Source organism: Microplitis mediator, chromosome 8, assembly GCF_029852145.1.
Source record: "Microplitis mediator isolate UGA2020A chromosome 8, iyMicMedi2.1, whole genome shotgun sequence".
NCBI classification, from domain to species: domain Eukaryota; kingdom Metazoa; phylum Arthropoda; class Insecta; order Hymenoptera; family Braconidae; genus Microplitis; species Microplitis mediator.
Genome location: NC_079976.1, coordinates 15,319,039 through 15,340,536, shown reverse-complemented (window position 1 = coordinate 15,340,536; position 21,498 = coordinate 15,319,039). Strand labels below are relative to the sequence as shown.

Here is a 21,498-nt window from a genome sequence, read left to right as displayed (position 1 = left end):
GTTCGACAATCACTAAGCATGGAGCGGCCGGAATCAAGGGATTTAAATCACTGCGCACATTTTTGTCGCAACAGAATTAAGTGCTCATTAAGTGCTGTCGATTCAGCTCAAGAGTATGCATTACAAAAATTTTTAATCATATTTGACATACCTCACAATGCTAGCTAGACGATCACCAAGTATAGAGTGGTTAGTATCGAAAGATTTGAATCGCTGAGCACATTTTTGTCGCGAAGAGAATTAAGTGCTCAGTAAGTGCTGTCGATTTAGCTCGATAGTATGCATTAAAAAAATTTTTAAACGTTTGTAATGTGCATACGATGCTAGATTGACGATTACCGAGCATAAAGCGGGCGGAATCGAGAGATTGGAATCACTGCGCACATTTTTGTCGCAACAAGAATTAGGTGCTCATTAAGTGCTGTCGATTTAGCTCGAAAACATGCATTAAAAAAATTTTTAAACGTATTTAACATACCTAACAATGCTAGCTCGGCGATCACCAAGCATAGAGTGGCCAGATTCAAAAGATTTGAATCACCGTAAATTGAAGAAAAAAAATTTTATAGATTTATTATATCTTACAATGCTTGCTTGACGATTACTAAGCAGAAAACAGTTGGAATCGAGGAATTTGACTTACTGCCTACGTTTTGGTCGAAAATACGATTAAATTTTCATTTAGTGATGTCGATACAGTTGAAGAGTGTACATTAAATAAAGTTTTAAAGACTCATTATACCTTACAATGCTAGCTCCACGATTCCTAAGTAAAAAAAAAGTAGATAGAATCCAGGGATGAAAACCGCTGTGTACTTTTGGTCGCAAATAGAACAACGCGCTCATCAAGTACTGTCGATACAGCTAAAGCGTGTACATCAAATGAAGTTTTATAGACTTATTATTCTTGACAACGCTAACTGGAGGACTACCAAGCACAAAACAACTAGATTCGAGGGATTTGAGTCGCTGCGCACTTTGTCGCTGTAAGGAGAGTTGAATGCTCATTACGTGCTGTCGATACAGCTGAATAGTTTTCGTTGAATTATATTCTCATGTATTTAATATGCTCTACAATTTTATTATACAGTCACCAAGTGTTGCTGACTACAATGTTCCGCACTATTTTTTTCAAAAAGTGTTAAGTACTAATTACGTATTTCGTCGATGCAGCTAGAGGTTGATTATTAGATAATTTTTTTCCTTATATCTTTTATACTCTTTAATGCTACCTTAATACTGAACCGTTAGACTACAGAGGTTCTCAGGGACATAATGACGTCTTTTGGATCATCGTATGGGAATTCTACCTGCTCAACGTGTGACCTCTTCGAGGCCCTTCCTTCGCGTTAGTGTGGACTATTGTAGTCTCTTTTATATAAATGAAAAACGTCATCGAAACCACGGTCGCATAAAGGTTTATGTAGCGGTATATATATATGCATGTGCACAAAGGCTGTGCACTTAGAACTCGTCAGCGATCTCACAACGGAGGCTTTTATTGCAAGCTAGAAGCGCCTTTTTGCGAGAAAGGAAAAATCCGTAGAAATTTACTCCGACAATGCCACTAATTTTGTTGGAGCTATAAATGAGCTCTATAATATATTTAATTCTGAAGCGCACCGGAACGCTATATTAAATTTCTGTAATAAAGAGAAAATCTCTTGGCATTTTATTCCTCCCAGGTCTTCTCATTTTGGAGGGATTTGGGAGGCTGCAGTCAAATCATTTAAATATCACCTCGTCCGTACCGTAGATAATGTCTTGTTTACTTTTGAGCAATTAGAGACATATATTATTGAAATAGAGGCAATACTAAATTCTCGACCCATATCTCCTATGTCCTCTGATCCCAACGATCTTCTCCCATTGTCTCCTGCCTATTTCCTTATTGGTAGCCCATTGACTTCTTCTCCAGAGATTGACTTCTCAGAAACACCAGCTAATCGTTTGTCAGCCTGGCAGCATGCTCAGCAGCTTAAGCAGCACTTCTGGACACGCTGGCACAAGGAGTATCTGCAGCAACTTATCAAATAGCGGATCTCGTTCACAACCACCTAATCTCAAGGTTGGATCATTAGTTCTCATTTTTGAGGAGAATTTGCCTCCTTTAAAATGGGCTCTAGGATGCATCGTCACTGTACATCCAGGTCAGGATGGAATTGTAACAGTAGTAACACTCAGAACCAAAACCGGCTGTTTAACGGGTGAGGCGGCTGACGTGGTAGCTTCTATTGAGTATTCCAGTCAAAATTACCAAGTAGCGTGGAAATTGCTACAAGAGCGGTATGATGACTGTAAAGTTATACGCAAAGGCTATATACAATCCTTGATCGATACTCTGGTAATATCCAAGGAATTTTCTACGCGTTCATTCGTGGATCATGTGCAAAAGCACTTGCGTGCTCTCCAAACTCTGGTAGAACCTATTGAGTCATGGGACTCATACTTAGTTGTCCTACTTCGCAATAAACTAAATAATTTCCTTCGCGAACGATGGGAGGGATGTAGTGGTAGCTCTCGTAAGCCTACTACCGAACAATTTTTATCATTTCTGGTGAAGCGGGCTCAATTTGAGAGCAAGCGCTCTCAACTGCCAAGTTCGAAACCTGAAAATGACAGGCAAAAATATAATACTCGATCAAATCCACAGGCCAAACAATCCTATTCAGCAGCGTTATTTCAAAGCCGTTGTCTTCACTGCTCTAGCAATGACCATTACGTTAGCTCTTGTAATAAATTCAAGGAGCTAAGCCCAGTTGCCCGTTATGAAACGGCAAAAAAGAATCGATGGTGCATAAATTGTCTGCGCAACAACCATCACGTGACTCAATGCACGTTTGGTAAATGTCAAAAGTGTAACCGAAAGCATCATAAATTGCTGCACTTTGACAAGTTCAACGGTTCCTCATCAAGGGAGGTCAACTGAGACCTCTTCTTCAGCACCTAGCTCTCAAGTTAGCTTGCTTGCTACTGTTTCTTCTGAAGCATTATTGGCAACTGCCATTGTCGATATCGAAAACCCACAGGGTAAGGTAAAATCTTGTCGGGTCTTTTTGGATGCTGGTTCTCAGGTTAATTTCATTACTGAGTCCACAGCTCAATTCTTAAAGTTGGACCGAATAACCGTCAACGTGGCTATCAGCGGATTTGACGATTTAAGTAAAAATGTCAAGCATGCAACTAGAGCCATACTCAAGTCGCGGGTAAATAAATTTCAGCAAAATATTGAGTTTCTTATAATACCTCAAATCAGCGAATTAATGCCTTTTGCTCCTATTGATCCAACTAATCTTGAAATTCCTAAAAATCTGGTACTAGCTGATCCAGAATTTTACAAACCTTCTGAGGTTGATGCGCTCATAGGCGCCAATCTCTTTCATAAGCTTCTCAGCGTCGGTCAAATTAATCTCAAAAGTCATCCTGACGCTATTCTTCAAAAAACCGAACTAGGTTGGGAAGTTGCTGGCAAATTATCTCAGTCATTTAAAAAACCTCATCTATCTTGCCACCTTGCTCTGAATAATCAGGCTGCAGAGTTCAATCTCACTAGATTCTGGCAGATGGAAGAGCTTCCAGCAACGAAACACTTATCACAAGAAGAAATGCTGTGTGAGGAGCATTACCAACGTCATACTAAACAAGACTCGGCAGGGCGATATATCGTTCGCCTACCGTTTAATAATAATAAGGATCAGCTCGGTGACTCATATTCCACAGCATTGAGGCGCTTTCAATCTCTGGAAAAACGTCTGATCAAAGACAGCTCGATTTGCAATGATGACGTCGCTTTTTTACAGGAGTACCTGGAATTGAAACACATGTTTCTTGGAGACAACTCAAACAAGAGCACTTCCGGGTTCTATCTTCCTCACCATGCTGTAATAAAACAAGACAGTGTTACGACTAACACTCGTGTCGTGTTCGACGGTTCTTCTCAAACGTCCACTGGAATCTCACTTAATGAGACTTTGATGGTCGGTGCTAAGCTGCAGGAGGATCTCTTCACCATCTTTGTTCGCCATCGGTCTCATTTATTTGTTCTCACTGCCGATATTGAGAAAATGTATCGGCAAGTTTTAGTGCATCCGGAAGATGCACAATTTCAAAAGATATTATTTCGTGATAACCCCGCTGGGCCTATCTTAACATATACATTAAACACTGTTACATATGGAACTGCCTCTGCTTCTTATCTGGCTATTCGAACGCTGCACCAACTCACTGATGATGAAGGTCAGTCTTACCCTCTTGCTGATATAGCTCTAAAACGTGATTTTTATGTCGATGATGTTCTTACCAGTGCAGACACGCACGATAAGGCCCTTGCTCTACGAGATGAGCTCGACAAGTTGACTCGTAAAGGCGGCTTCTATCTGAGAAAATGTGCATCAAACTATCCCAGTCTCATCAATAATTGCGACCAGCATCCAAACGCTACCAATATGTCGTTGGATCTAGATGCTGCCATTAAAACCCTAGGTATACATTGGAATGCCAGGGAAGATAGCATATTTTATAGTGTAAATACAAACAAAGTCAAAGCAATTACTAAGCGATCTATTTTATCGCAAATAGCTCAATTATTCGATCCTCTTGGATTACTTGGACCTGTAATTTTATATGCTAAACTCATTATGCAATTACTATGGAAGGCTGGTGTTGATTGGGACGAATCTATTCCTCTTGATGTGCATATATTGTGGGTCACTTATCTAGAGCAACTTCCATTGATTGAATCGGTGCGGTTCAATCGATGTATTACAATAGCTAGCGCCAATAATATTCAATTACATGGTTACTGCGACGCCAGCGAAAAGGCCTACGGGGCTTGCTTGTATCTTCGTTCGATTTCTTCTGACGGATATGTGCACACGCAACTCATCTGCTCTAAGTCTCGTGTAGCACCAGTTAGTTCTATCTCGTTGCCACGTTTGGAGCTTTGCGGAGCTCTCCTGCTTGCCAGGCTTTACCAAACAGTCCAGCAAGCCCTTCTAATGAACATCAACGATTGTTTTTTGTGGTCTGACTCTACTATTGCGCTTTACTGGATAAATACCAGTCCACATCTTTTAAAAACTTTCGTTTCAAATCGAGTCGCAGAAATTCAGTGACTGACTGAACCCTGTCGATGGCGGCACGTGGTTTCGTTGGACAATCCTGCAGACCTTGTATCTTGGGGTCAACTTCCTGCCAATTTCATACAAAGTAACTTATGGCAACAGGGTCCAGCTTGGTTAAGACGCAATCAAGGGGAATGGCCCCAGACGATATTATCAGCCACGAAATTGCCAGATCTCAAACCAAACCCACCATTATCTTCTGCATGCTTCAAAATGGAAGTTCGGGGTCACGATCTGACCGAGAAATATAGTTCTCTCCGTAAAATCACACGCCTGATCGCGTATTTGTTACGCTTCATAAATAACTCGAGGTGTAAAGAGCCTCAAAGAGCACTGAGTCAGTTACATCAGTCCGAGTTGGATTCTGCTTTCCTGGCAGTTCTAAAAATTGTACAAAGGTCTGCCCTTGCTGCAGACATTGATCACCTAAAGACTCATCATATTGTCCAAAAGAACAGTAGATTGATACCACTGTGTCCCTTCCTTGATGAAGAAGGCCTCGTTCGTGTAGGAGGTAGACTATCTCATGCTGAACTACCTCCGGGGCAGCACCATCCTATTTTACTGCCTGCACATCATTTTACTCGTTTGATCATCCGAGAAGAGCATGAACGACTACATCATGCTGGTGCTCAAACGACTTTATACACTGTACGCCAAAAATACTGTCCCTTAGACAGCCGCAACACCACGCGAAAGATAATACACCAATGCACCACCTGCTTTCGAGTCAAGCCGCGACCTGCCAGTCATATCATGGGTGATCTTCCGTCTTATCGTGTCGAGCAAGCTCGACCTTTTCTCCGCATGGGAGTCGATTATTGCGGTCCGCTATTTATTAAAGAAAAGCGATTTCTCAATCGCCAAAAATTAAAGGTTTATGTAGCCATTCATGTCTGTATGTCGACGAAGGCTGTACACCTTGAGTTAGTCTCTGATCTTACTACTGAAGCCTTTCTTGCTAGCCTGAAGCGCTTTTTTTCGAGACGCGGATTGTCTTCCGATATTTATTCCGACAACGGCACCAACTTCGTGGGTGCTAGTCGCGAGCTCCAAGAGCTATATACCTTAATTAATTCACCAGCTCATAAGAAGTCGATTCAGCATGCTGCTGTTAAAAAAATAAATTGGCACTTTATCCCTCCCAGGGCACCTCACTTTGGAGGGCTCTGGGAGGCTGCGGTAAAATCGTTTAAGAATCATTTACTACGCACAGTTGGTGATACTTTATTAACTTTTGAACAGTTAGAAACTTATATAACCGAAATAGAGGCAATTTTAAATTCTCGTCCCATCTCACCTTTATCCTCTGATCCAAATGACCTTCTACCTTTGACTCCTGGACACTTCCTCATTGGTGGACCACTTACAAGCTTCCCACAGGTCGATTTCAAGGATACCAACTCCAATCGCCTATCAGCTTGGCAACACGCTCAGCAATTAAAGCATCACTTTTAAAAGCGATGGTATAAGGAATACCTTCATCAATTGAATACCAGAGTTTCTGACAACAAGAATCCTGGCATTATTCAAGTTGGTTCATTGGTTCTTATCTCTAAGGACAATCTTCCACCATTAAAGTGGGCACTAGGTCGTGTCATATCAGTTCATCCAGGAGCAGATGGAGTGGTGCGTGGAGCCACTCTAAAGACGGCCAGTACAAACGCTGCATGAAGCGATTGTGCCCATTACCTGTCAACTAGCTGAGACTTCACCTATATTTCTTTGAACCTAAATGGGTTCAAGGCGGGCGGCATGTTCCGTCGCGAACGTAGATTTTAATTATAAAAATTTATTTGTATAATTATTTTATTCAATAATTTTATTATTTTAAAATATTTTTCTTCAAGTTATTTTAAGACGGAATATTATATTTTTAAACTTTCCTTTTTTTTTTATATTGTACTGAAAAACATCTGCTAAGGCTTAAATTATAAATTTTATTTTTTATTTGTTTGTCCAAATATTTACTGCCTAAATGCAGTACTCGAAGTAGCTTCATTGTTTAGGGATTAAGTTTAAATTTTAAATTTGTAAAGTTTCCAATCTCCTGATTTACAGCCACTCTATTTCATATTTTTAACAGTTTTTAATCCCTGCAATAAAATCAGTCTAGACACATGGTCCGACGTCCTTGTCCTTCTTGACCAGTCTCATCCTGCCCTTTCCGCTTACCACGTTCCCACGCTGGGTCAGCCCTTTTTTTCCACTTTTTCCGCTCCACCCAAGGCCCGTATCCTCCAATCGCAACTCCCGCTTTCCCGTTTTCCAATTTTCTTACTCCCCCTCACTTGGGCCTCAAGCATTTCGTAAATTGTTAACTCTAAGAAATTATTTGTAAGTTTTCATATTATCAGTTTGTTACTAGAATCTTCACCGAGCAGCAGCTTGGCTCTCGGATAATATAAATCAACTTGCAATCAGCAAATTTTAATACTTAAAATATTTTGTTTGTTTTTATTTTAAATTAGTTAAACTCATTCCCTGCAAACTAGTCGCGGAATAACTCATAACATATTATGTCCCAAATACACTGTAATTTAACTGATTTAAAATATTTATTTTTTCGCCTTATTTTCACTTAATATCAAAAAAGCACCCTAAGTTTTAATCGGAAATTCTCGTCTCAAAATATCAGCTGTTTTTAAAATGTCGGGGGGCTTTTTGTTTGTTGAAATCTATACTTTCTGATGGCGTTAAAAAAAATGTACATTTCTATAGTGAATGTTCTCAGAAAATGCAAAAAATTGAATAAAACTCGAATTCGACAATTTTTTTTAATTACTATGTACAATTTCATCAAAAAAATGTGATTGCTGCAAGTTTTTTCAGTTAAAAAGTTTATTTATTAAATTTGAATTACATTCGTGTCATAGAAAATCTCATTAAATATAAATGTACATGTAAATCGTACTATTGAATTTAAATACTTGATTCTGATTACGTTATTCATTAAAATTTTGTTAAAAACGTTAATCTTGTTATTTATTTAGTGCCAATTTAATATAGTGGAAACCTTAACATGCAAACCTTCTCAATAAGACAATTTATACATAAATTGAGAAACATATAGATAGCCCGAACTGGGAATCGAACCCAGACCATGTCAGTATCGCGCAAAGTGCTCAGACCCTCCTAGTTCCGTACCCACTTCTCTATGAAATACCTTACAATGAGATAAAATTTACCGTAGGTCACTCAGGTATATAAATTATCTTAAAACAGCAATAAATAGGCATCTACAAATATTATTTAAACAAGATTCTACAACTTTTTTCTAAATATTGTAGATGTGTCATTAAATATTGAATTTATTAACTTATTTGTTTGTTAATTATAGTAATAAATTTCGATTTGCAATTTTTTCGTTTATCAATGTAACATAAAATCTTACGATTTTTGAGGAATTAAAGTATAAATTTTAATGAATACCACAAAATTGTACATAGAGATTAAAAAAATTGTCGAATTTGAATTTTTTTCAATTTTTCGCATTTTCTGGGAACATTTACTATCTTTTTATTACAGTATATTTGGGACATAATAAGGTAGAAGTTCACCAAATTTCATAAAAAAAAAAAATTTTTGAAAAAGATCAAAATAAAAAACCAAAAACTTGGTTATTTGAATTTTTCACCTAAATTTTGAGATTATGTGAAAAAATTGTAGGTATATAAGTTGTAGATCTTTTCATTACCTACAACTTTGCCAGTTAACTTTTTTTCATAGGACTTGTAGTTTTGCCAGAATTCGCCATTAACCATTTTTTACCCTTAAAAACTCACCCCCTCAAACTTCTCGAACTCGGATCACCTGTAATTTCTTTATCCTTTTATTTTTGTCTTATTCTTCTCCTTTTCTAATGGATTTTATCTTACTGTTATTTTTTTCACTTTTTACCATTTTGGAAGGCTTCGGCCATGGTCTACATGACATATGTGGCATATAAATAAATTATTGTTAAAATGTATTTGAAATGAGTACTTAGTGCATACTTAATATTCACTTAATCTTCACTTATTCACTTAAAATTCACTCAATGCATACTTAATTCTCTTTTTGACAAGAATGTGCGCAGCGATTCGAATCTCTTGATTCTGGCCGCTCCATGCTTGGTGATCGTAAATCCAGCATTGTATGTACATTAAAAACGTTTAACAATTTTTTTAATGCATACTCTCGAGATGAATCGACAGCACTTAATACTCTTTGCGACAAAAATGTGCGCAGCGATCCAAATCTCTTGATTCCGTCTGCTTCATGCTCGGTGGTCATCAATCTAGCATTGTATGTACATTAAAAACGTTTAAAAATTTTTTTACTGCATACTCGTGAGCTGGATTGACAGCACTTAATGAGCTCTGAATTCTCTCTGCGACAAAAATGTGCGCAGCGATTCAAATCTTTTGATTCTGACCAGTCTATGCTTGGTGATTGTCAAGCTAGCATCTTTAGGTACGTTAGATATGTTCAAAAATTTTTAGGTAGATTTCTTTAGAAATCGACCTATTGCAATGGGTCTCACGATCGAATTATCAAAGAATTTTGCCACCATATATCTTATTTTACCTAGTAGAGTCAAAAAATACCATCCACTCAAAAGTTTATATATGTATGTATATATATATATATATATATATATGTATATATATATATATATACAATATAACGCGCATTGTCGTCACGATAGCGCCCGCAATTCTTAACGGATCTTAATGAAATTTTATACACTCATTTATTGGACGATTACCTTAGTCGAGTTCAAAGATGAGCCCAATCGTTCGATTAGTTTGGAAATTGTGGGTGTTTGAAATTTTTTCTGATTTTCATAAAAATTAATTTTCTGGCTTTATCCTAAAATAACTTTTGAAAATGATAAATCAATTCTGTAAAAAGTATCTCAAAATTTGAACGATTTGCTTCAATTTTCACTGTAATACTTGATTTTTCAAAACATCTTTTCTAACAATTTGATGATATCGAAAATTTCACAAAAAATACAGAAAGCTTATTTTTGCAGCTTACCCTTCTAATAACTTCGGAAAGATATGACATACTTCAATTCCTCGAAATATTCATGTTGTAGCTTTAAATAAGTATCTTATTTGATATACTAATCATAGTTTTTTATTATTTATTAAATAATTTTGTGGGTGTTTGAAATTTTTTAAGTAGATTTCTTTAGAAATCGGACTATTGCAATGGGTCTCATGTTCGAATTATCAAAGAATTTTGCCACCATATACCTTATTTTACCTAGTAGAGTCATAAAATACCATCCACTCAAAAGTTTATATATGTCTGTGTGTATGTATATATGTTCATTGTACGGGGCTTTTGCGGACTCGATTTTTTTTTTTGTAATTTTATCACAAATAGCATTAAAATACGAGATTAAATTTATGTATTCCGAATTTTGGATTATGTACTCACTATTAGAGGGTTTTTTAACTACTTAATCACCCGGGGTGCATTTATCACCCCGTACATATGGTGTTCCGAGTATAACATCCTTGCATATGACAGACGTTATCATACACACTTGGTTATAATTTTTCTTGATTTTTACTGATATTTCTCAAGAAAATTATATTAAAAAATCGATTAATTTTACAAAAATAACGAATTGTTTACATAATTTGAAAAATTGAAACAGTTTTTCATTAAAACATAATGTGTCTATTTTCAAGTGTATTTTCTATGTGGCTCATCAAGATTCTATGTTGTAATGTATTTCAGAAATTTTCAAAAATAGAGTTTTAAGATTTTATATTGTAAATTTTGATCAGTTTTTAATAATTAATGGCCTAATAACGTCTGGCAATCAAATTTTTCATATTTCATAACTTTTTGTTTGTGAAAAAAAAAATTTTTTTCATTCAAACTATGGTTGTTCAAAGAACGATCATCTTCAAAATAAATAAACTCCTGAACCATAAAAAAATTGTTATAGAAATAAAATAAAACAAATTATTTTTTTATTTTAAGTTGAAATTTAGGCGTTGGAATCCTCAAGTTTTATCAAAATGAAATATCAAAATAAATCTGAGTTTATTTATAAAATTGTTGTTATTTTATATTTCAATCAATTTTTAATTCGGTAAGTTTATAAACAAATTTGATTCCATACACAAGAATGATATACTTCATCTCAACACTCTTTTTGCACAAGTAAATTATAAAATTTTTTTTGCTTTTACACCATTTGTAGTATACTCTTTAAAATCAAAGCATGATAAAATCAATCAAATACAAATTAAATATCTGTAAACATAATTAAAATTTCTTAGGGATGTCAAGGGTAATAATATAGTTACCACGAATTACAAAAATAGTTATTATTCATTAGCTCGAAATTTTTAAGTGGTGAATGTCAAAACAATTTTTTTTTTTTTTTTTTAGTAAATAGTTTTTCATAATGACAAATCATTTGCATCTGGCTCTTTAAGTATTACAAATCAATTTTCATTTAGTGATCTTAGGCACTTTGCGAATATCTAAATTTGAAATTCTTAGATTTCCAAAATTACGTTTGGAATTTTCAGCAACTACTATTTCTCTCGAAAATTGCTTCAAAAAAAAAAAAATCAGAATTTGAAGCTTAAAAAAAAATTCATATCTAGAATTTTTAGTTTTTTAAATTAAAAATTTATTCTTTCTTTTATATTTAAAAATCAAAATTTTTTTATTTTTTTCGTTAAGGATGTCCACATCCAAAATTCTTTTTATTTTGTAAATCAAATTCACACGTATTTCTGTGTGTAAATGTATAAGTGTGTTTTTTTAAATCTATATATTTAATCTACCCATGTATTGTTTTTTTTTTTTTTTTTGGTATCCAAAGTAACCCATTTCCATGTCAGGTCAACTTTCTACTGTTACAAAATGTTAATAAAATGATGACTAATGGGATTTTTTAAACGTTAACTTCTAAAAGTTATCTTAGTTACCAAAACGATGTTAACAAAATATAATGAATAAAATGTTATCACAAAGTTATCATAAAATAACATAATAAATGATGGCTATGTGGGGATAAATAAAAGTTTCAATTTTAATAGTGACAATTAGTTATCCAAGAATCTTGACTTTGAGATGTTTTATTTAACAGATAACATCGAGTTATTGTTAACGTTTTGTTAACTACTTTAGATGAATGTTTTGGTAGACTTTAATGTAAGCTTTATTTTGACAACTGGCAACCGAAAAATACTGCCATTGTATACATCATTTTATGTTACCTTTTTGATAACATTATCTTATGTATACTGCCATTTTTGTAATGTTGGCATTTGCGTGTTGTATATGTCGATCATGATACATCAAAATGCGCTAAAAAAAATATTAAATACCTTTAAGTAAATTTTAACTATACGTAAATTATGTAGCAAATCATTAACAACGAATTTTAATATTAAAATTATATATGGTATATATTTGTATAAAACGATAGTCGACAGTTAAGAGTTAATAGATAATTGAATAACTGGTGTATTTTCGATCTTATTCTAAAATGAGGGATCGTTTAATTCATAAGATGATCTATTCAAAAAAAGTAATCTTTTCAGTGTACAATGAAATATATTAAGTATTTTGTTTTTGTTTAGTTACGTTCTTTCAATTTCACTACTATTCATCCTATCTACCAGCTTTAAAAAATTTAACAATTTATTAGCATTAAGTCAACATAAAAATATTCAATTTGTTAACCTTAAAAATAACCTATAACATTTTTTATTTTATATGTCATCCTAAAAAATTTGTCAATTTGTTACCTTTTTGGTATCAAAAAACTTATTACTACTTATCATCAAAATGTTTCAAAGTATTATTAAAAAGATACAAAACTGTTGTCAAAAGGGTTACAAATTGTTACTGTAAAGTTATCATTTTAAAATATAATAAAGATAAGTTTTGGCTGAACTTTAGTAGTGATATTTGTTGGGAAAAAAATCTGCTTTTGTGTCAATTTTTTTTGACAAAACAAAGTCAACATTAGGCCACTTGGGAGAGTTAAAAAAAATTAATAATTTTGCCAAAATTTTATATGAATTAATATTTTAATTAATTTATTAATTATCTTCAATATAACAATACATATAATTTATAGAAATGTATTTTTTATGGCGAATTATAATACAACAAGATTTTAACCAACCAAAGTTTAAAATTGCCGGCAAATAATAACGGATACATAAACAATACGCATGCCCGCGAAAATTGCCCAGACATAGTACAAGGTCCCTAAGAGAGATCCGAACGAAAATGTAGCCAAAGTAAGAAATGCAAACAATTTAAAAGAAAAATTGGTCAATAACAAAATAAATACAATCAGAAGCCTATATGTTACACTAAATAAAGTACAAATTGAAATACAAACTTAAAAGTGGTAATTAAACAAAAATCTAGTTACCAACATGAAAAAACCAAATAGTATGAATGACAAATTCTTTATAAGTACCTAAATTTCATTTTACAAAAAAAATACAATTCATGAATGATTTATAAACAGTAGACTTGAATGGAATGTGACTTTATTTTCGTACACGTTTAAATAATTTACATATCCTAAATTCGATGAATATTCACGAAAAAAAATGCAATGTTTCTTCTAATTTTTGATCTAACTTTATTGAAAAATAATCAAATTTTATCGATGATTGTCACTTTTAATTATTGTGTTTATTTTTTTTACTCAGAGTTTGGAGTTTTTCAAGTCTGCTGAAAAATTTTCAGAAAGGTATAACGAAAAACAAACATTTAAAATAAAATTTTTTTTTTCATTTCAAAAAAAAAAAATAGAAAGAAAAAAAATGCCACGCTGAAAATTTCAGGAAATTCACAGAAAATACTGAAGTTTAAAAAAAAAAAATTGAAAATAAAAAATGTCAATCATCCCGCAATTTTCGTTTTTTTCCAAAAGTTTAAAAAAAAACGTTGAATATGAATCCGAATTATTATTTCCATTTTTTTTGTAAAAAGGACATTTTAAAACAAAAATTTTCAAAAAAAAAAAAAAAACATCCCAATAAGTCAATTTCCAAAAAAGTTATCTTTAGATATAAAAATTACTTGTCACGTTGTTTGTCCGCGATGAACTCCGATTTTAAATTTGATTTGCACACCGTGTGCAATTTGATCCAACTTGAAAGATAGGATAGCTTACATCTCAATTTATAGTCGCAATATTATTTTATTGCAAATTATTTGTCTATTATTTGTCAGTCACAATTATCTGTAAGCTCCAACCGATTCTAACCGATGACGACATCTGTTGAGTAGATTGAGTAAGTATTCAATAGATGGCGCTATGTTAGAAATACAAATCTTTTAAAGTCCTCCTAGAGAGTAAGTCGCCGTCGGTTTTTACCCCCACTATAGAAAAAGAAGTCTAATCTCACGCCGTTACTACTCATTAACATTACAAACCGAAAATTTCCGACAATTTCCGACGGTGATTTACTCTCTAAGAGGACTTTATATAAGCTATAATTTGTTTATTACATTCACATGTAATCCGAGTTGGAAAGAGACACAAACTTTACTATTACCAGGACAACAAGCAATTCATCGCCATTACATAATTGCACGTGTGTTCAAACAAAAATTCAAATCCTTAATTGATTTTATTGTTAAATATTCATTTTTTGGTGTCACATGTTGTTGGTTGTATTCGATTGTGGAAAAGCGAGGTTTGCCTCATGCCCACATTTTAATTTGGTGTGGGTTCGAATTGGTCTGGGTTCGATTCCCAGTTCGGGCTATCTATATTTTTCTCAATGTATCTATAAATTGTCTTATTGAGAAGGTTATTTGCATGTTTGCATGTTTAGGTTTCCACTATATTTAAATATACAGTCGACTCTGTCTGAAGGTTCGCTGCCTAAAGATTCCCGCTGTCTATAGGTTCCAAGATACATTGCTTAAAGGTTCCCGGATATTCCCCCACCCGCTTTCTCGAGTGAAGAATCACAATTCAGTTTTCAAGCGCTAACTTTAAATTCACGTTTTTTTGAGGTTATGTTTACTGCGCAAGGTGTTCGTTTTTGCGTGCGCCTCGGCGCTCGAGGGAAATATATTGTAGAGGAAGTGCTGATGGTGGGGAGGGAACCTTTAGGCAATGGTCCTGTCCCGACGTGGAACTTTTAGACAGAGTCGACTGTAGTGAAAACCTAAACATGCAAATAACCTTCTCAATAAGACAATTTATAGATAAATTGAGAAAAATATAGATAGCCCGAACTGGGAATCGAACCCAGACCAATTCGGTATTGCGCCGAGTGCTCTTCCAGTTGAGCTATCCGGCACTATACTATATTCCATTCAATTTGATCTATTACTTATTGAGCCACACCATTCGGTTTAATATGACAAGAACCTTAGCCACAGCAACGCGTGGCCGGGTCTGCTAGTAGCTATTTAAAATAAAAAAAGCCATTTTTTTCAAAAATTTATGACTTTTTTTTGGTTAGGTGAAAAAATTTGAAAAAATTATGAGAAATGTGTTTGATGGGGTAGAAGTAGAGAAAAAATTTTCAGTCTAATCTAAAGAAGTCGGGTTCGAAAGTGGTCGATTTGGTATGGAATATATATATATATATATATATATATATATATATATATATATATATATATATATATTCCCCATATATAAACTAGAAACGAAAAATTGTTTACTTTTATTCTATATATAAAAATATAATTAGTTATTAGATAATTTAAATGATAGGAGGGTTTCTGAAAATGAAAAAGAATTTAATAAAAAAATGTGGTTGAAAAATTTACGTGTTTGCAAAATTTTTTACCATGGCTTACTTTAGATTAATTTATTATCAATTACTTATTGTCATTTAAGAATTTTACAATAATTTAAAGATATAAAAAAATTATTTAAATTCTATTATAATCAACGTAAGCCTCTGCTACTTAGTTACCTAACAGGATTTACTTTACCGACGGTCGAATTTCAGTTCAAGTCCGACGTGATATGAATTGTATCTTTTTTGTAAAATGAAATTTCAATATTTTTGAAGAATTTGTCATTCGTACATTTTGTTTCAAATGCAATTTGCCCATGTGTAAAAACCACATGAATTTACTGTGTGGTAAATGTTTAGATAAACATACTGATGACGTATAGTTCATTGAAATATTTGTTCTTACGTAATGATTTACAATTATTCTTTTATTCTTAAATACATTTTTACTTATTCTTATTAATAATTTTCATTGAATAATTAATGCCGTTAAAAAGTCTTAAGTTCGATGGATGATGATAATCATACGATTAAAGATATTAGTTGGAATGCAATAGACAGTCATATCAAATATATTGGATGCAAGCATTTTCTTTTCGTATCATTTTCATCCTATTGATACTATTTTTGTCCAACCTTATAGATAAATTGAACCAAAAATTAAAAAAAAAGTTGATTCCGTAACTCGAATTATTTGCTCAGCTTATTTGATGAATATGTTATAATAAATATCGCAGTCAACAGACTGTTCAATTTGAAATTGCCAATAGTTTACCCTCGCGGATTCGGGGTTACTGTGAAATCACAGTGAAATCACAGTGAAATCAATTTTACCGTAAGTTTACTGTGTATTGATGGTAATTTCATAGTGAATTCACAGTCGTTTTGTGCCATTTCGTCACTCTGGTTATATAGTAATTTTACAGTAATTTTATGGTAGTTCCATAGTGATTTCACTTGTGATTCTTTTGTAGGTTTAGAATTAAATTACCATACTTTCATGATAATTTTACTGTCGATCAGCTATCGATTTATGGTAACCCAACAATGGTAACACTGAGACTTTATCATGGGTTCACAGTCAGTTCATCGTGATTTCACTACGAATTCACTGTGATTCCATAGTAATTTGATAGTGTTAACTCTGTGACTTTACAATAGTTTCACAGTCAGTTCATAGTGGTTTAACCATGAATTTACCGTGATCCCATGACAACCTAGTAGTATTAGCACTGTGACTCTATGATACTTTCACAGCAAATTATTAGTGTTTTCTCCATGATTTCACTCTACTTTGATAGTGATCTGATACGGTATATCTATCATTAATCCAATTTCAAAATCAAAATTTGAATTTTTAATGTCATTAATCGATAGAAATGGAATTAGAAAAAAAATAATATCAATTATTTCATAAATGCTCCTATAATTATTTGTAAGTTTAGCAAATAATTGGGCACAAATGTATTTTATTTATTATAAATTTAGCTATTTTAGGAATTTCCGAGTGAAATTTTATCTGTAATTATCTAATTTAGTTAATTTTATAAAAGCTTAAGACGGTAAAATTCTTCAGAATTATGAAAAAAAATAAATAAATAAAAAAATTGAATAACTTTTTTTTTAAAACTGTATAAATTGAATTTAAACTACTGCAAAAAATAAAGAGAATATCATTTAGATTAATATTTCAATAGTAAATATTTATTATTTATCATAATTTAAAATAAAATATTCTTAAATTAAGAAAACTTGATGATTTACAAATGAAGGCAAAAATTTTTTTTTGATAAATATCGAATTCTTTTAATTTTATAGTATTTAATAAAATAATTTTTCTTATAGCTTAGTCTTGAGTATATATAGTATTGAATAGCATGAAGTAACAGATTAAATACGTAGTTCCGAATGCGTGTGGTGGCCGAGCGGGCTAAAGTACATGACTTAAGCTACTCTCAATCGAAGGGTCGGCAGTTCGAGTCCCATCATGCGTTAAAAAAAAATAAAATTCCTTCTTTACCGAGGGTAAAAAAATAGCATTTAATCCTCCAGGGGAATTACATGAAGTCGTACAAAGGGATGGATACTAAATAATTTTTTTAAACAAGAAAAATTATTTATTGAAAAACCAAGATTAGGATTATTGTTGCTATTATAATATTATTATTAATTTTATTATTATTATCTTTGAATCAATAAATATAGGATCTCAATATTGCCCCTAAATCTCGATGAAAACTAAGCAGATCCAGGATTAAATGATTAAGAAATCACAGTAATATTACTGTCAATTCACAGCGATATTATTGTGATTTCACGAAGAATCTATAGTAAGACTGCTGTGAAATCACTGTATGATCACGGTATTATTACTGAGAAAGCATGACTGAAGCACTGCAGATCCAGCATAAACTGATAGTGAAATCACTGTAAATACACAGTAATAATACTGTCAACTTACAGCTATACTACTGGAAATTGACTGTTATGCTATTGTGATTCTACTATGAATCGATGGTGAAATCATCATAAAATTACCATCGGATGATAATTATCACACAGTAAGCAAATGGCACAAAGTTACAGTGATTTCACTGTCATTTCACTATGATTTCACCGAAATTTCACCATGATTTCGGAGTAATCCCGAGTCCGCGAGGGTATGCTGTGACATCAATCCACCTTTTCAACAACTTTGTAATAAAATTATCACAAATAATTTCAAATGAACAGCCTTCCATTTCGATATAACTCTTAGACTATTAGGGTATTATTCAATCCCCAGGTACCAATTAACATGTGATAAAAATAATATATTGTAAGTGTAAGGGAAGTTATTGACTCTTATAATTAATTATTTTTTAATTTGATCATTTATTTCAGAATAATATATTTTAATTATGACTTATAAAAAAGGAAATACCTTTCTTCCTTTCTCGAGTAATTGATTGCTAAAATAATTCACAATTAAAAATTTGATAATGTAAATTTGTACTAATTTATTTAGTTTTTAAAGTCCCACTTATTCACTCGAACAGTTATTTTCTTTCAAATGATTATATTCTGTGAAATTTAATTCCAGTCTAGCGCAAAAAATCGATTTTAATAGTATGGAACTTCTAAAAAATTAATGTCATTCTCGATATACTTACTGCAAGTATTTAAACAATATGCTATAGTAAATATTTTGGTTAAAATATTGTCCAATTCTAAAATTCTGATGTTTTATTTTTGACATGAAATCAAATTTTCAAAGACTTTATAACAAATGGTTTTAAGTTATAAACAATTAACCATCTTCCATTGGTTTGGGACTCTTGGTTTATTGGGGTGTTTTTTAATCCCCAGGTGCCAATGAATAGAACATGGCTTAGATTTCATGAAGTACAGGATAAAAATAATAAATTATAAGTGTACAATGAGTTATTGTCTCATATAATTAACTCTATTACAAACTTATTATTTTTATTATAATATTATCTTTAATTGTTATATAAGTAAACAGGAAAGTTAGCTTCTTTAATTTTTAAAAGAATTGATTACTAACATGATTTATCATAAAAAAGTGAACAAAAAAAGTAAAAGTACACTGGATTATCTTACTTTGTTTCATAAATCCTAACGATTTATTTTAAAATAAGTTTTTATTTAATTGTTACATCATTTTATAGGAATTTCCGTTTTAACCTAAATGAAAACAAAGTTTAGATGATATAAAATAAAAAAAAAATCATAAAATTTCATTTTTCGAACTAGATACTAAACTTATTTGACAATTTAGTTCTAAAAAGTTTCTCGGATCAACTATTTTTCAATTAAAAAATCCTTGTACCAATTTATTGTGCCATGAATTACAATTTTCATAAACATTATAGTGAATTTTTTGAAATTTTCAAACATTTAACCGCCTTTCCATGATGAATTACTTTTGGTTTATTGGGGTTTTTTTTTATCCCCAGGTGCCAATGAACAGAGCATGGCTTAGATTTCATGAAATACAGGATGAAAATAATAAATTATAAGTGTGCAACGAGTTGTTGTCTCATATAATTCTTTTTGATGATGATATGAAATTAAAAAAAATCTAAATGTCATTTTGAAACTAGGTACTAAGCTTATTTAACAATTTGGTTCTAATAAGTGTGTCGGATCAAACATTTTTCAATTAAAAAATCCTCATACTAATTTATTGTGGCATGAATCCCAATTTTCATTTATGTGTCACTCTTGGTCTACTGGTGTTACGTCCTCGTCACCCTTCAAACGTTTTGGCATTTAAAAAACATATAAAATGCATTATTATTTTGGGAAATGCCCAGCATGAATAAATCATACGGACCATCCCCGTATGATGCTCCTATGAAAATGTATTATTATAAAATTTCACACCCATGTTTCCCCGTGAATCCCCCGAAACAAGTGTGACGTCACGACGTCTTATTCCTGCTGTCAATCAATTTATTAAAAATCGTACATGCTATGCCATCTGGCTATGCATAAATTAATTAATTAGCAAATGACTTCCAGTTATTATTACGGCTGATGATTTTTAAAATTTGAATTTAAATTCAAATTATTTTTATGAAATATTGTTGTTAAATAAATATAAATAAATATGAAATATCAACTGATGAAAAATAAAAATGATGATAAAAAAAATTTGAATATAAATTCAAATTTATATATTTTATAATTAATAATAAAAATTGAAATTTATTGATAAATAAATAAGTAAAGAAATAATGAAATAATGAAATGATAAAAATTTATGAATGTGAAATATGAAATAATGAAAAGAAATAATGATATGAAAATGAAATTATATGAATGAATAAATAATGAAAATAATGAAATAAATATGAAATGAAAATTTTGAAATTATTATTATAAAAAAAAATATGAAATGAATTTTGAAATATCTTCAAGAGATAAAGATATTTATTGTTAAAAGAAAAAGAAATAAAATTAATTATTAATGATATGTTTATTAATAAAGAAATGGAGGGTCGCCACCAGCGCTTGTTTCTAACGCATCGTGCATTTTAAGCTCCTTATTCTTTTATCTTTGTTAACAAAAAGTGCAATAATTAAGTTACCGTTTAGTGTTTACATAAAAACTCCAGTGTCAATAGATACATTAAAATAATAGAAACTCTTATACGTCGTTAAATATTTATACATGGAATCATTTTTGTGCTAAGTTTTGACAGGTAGGTTAGTTTTTGCCTAGTTCTCTGTCCCGGATATTACTCAGTAGCTATCTCACTCTTCGATGACACCCAGCGACATCTTTGGAGTCTCGAAAGACCCAATTACTATCTCAAGTGTTAACTCGACTGGTCACGAAGAAAGCTGCTCTGTGTCTGAAGTGTCTTCTGTCATCACCAAAACTAACAACAGAGGCAGCCCTTGTGGAAATATTTCTCTGAAAAATCTCTGAAAAAGTCTTCAGAACTCTTAATAAGACTTTTTAAAAGCCTTACTTTTTCTGAAAAACACAGAAAAAGTCTTATCACAAGTGAATAACTCTGAAAAATGCTGAGAAACTCTGAAAAAGTCAAATATTGTCTGAAATTTCGGAATTTTCAGAAGAGTTGTGAAGTCTTACTAAGATTTAT

At 32.1% G+C, this 21,498-nt stretch overlaps 1 protein-coding gene across 2 annotated transcripts in view; it reads left to right on the top strand.

The window, feature by feature from the left end:
* Positions 1–21,498, top strand: part of LOC130673548 (neither inactivation nor afterpotential protein C-like) — a 1,009,353-nt gene that overhangs the window by 427,035 nt on the left and 560,820 nt on the right. The window lies entirely within an intron of this gene.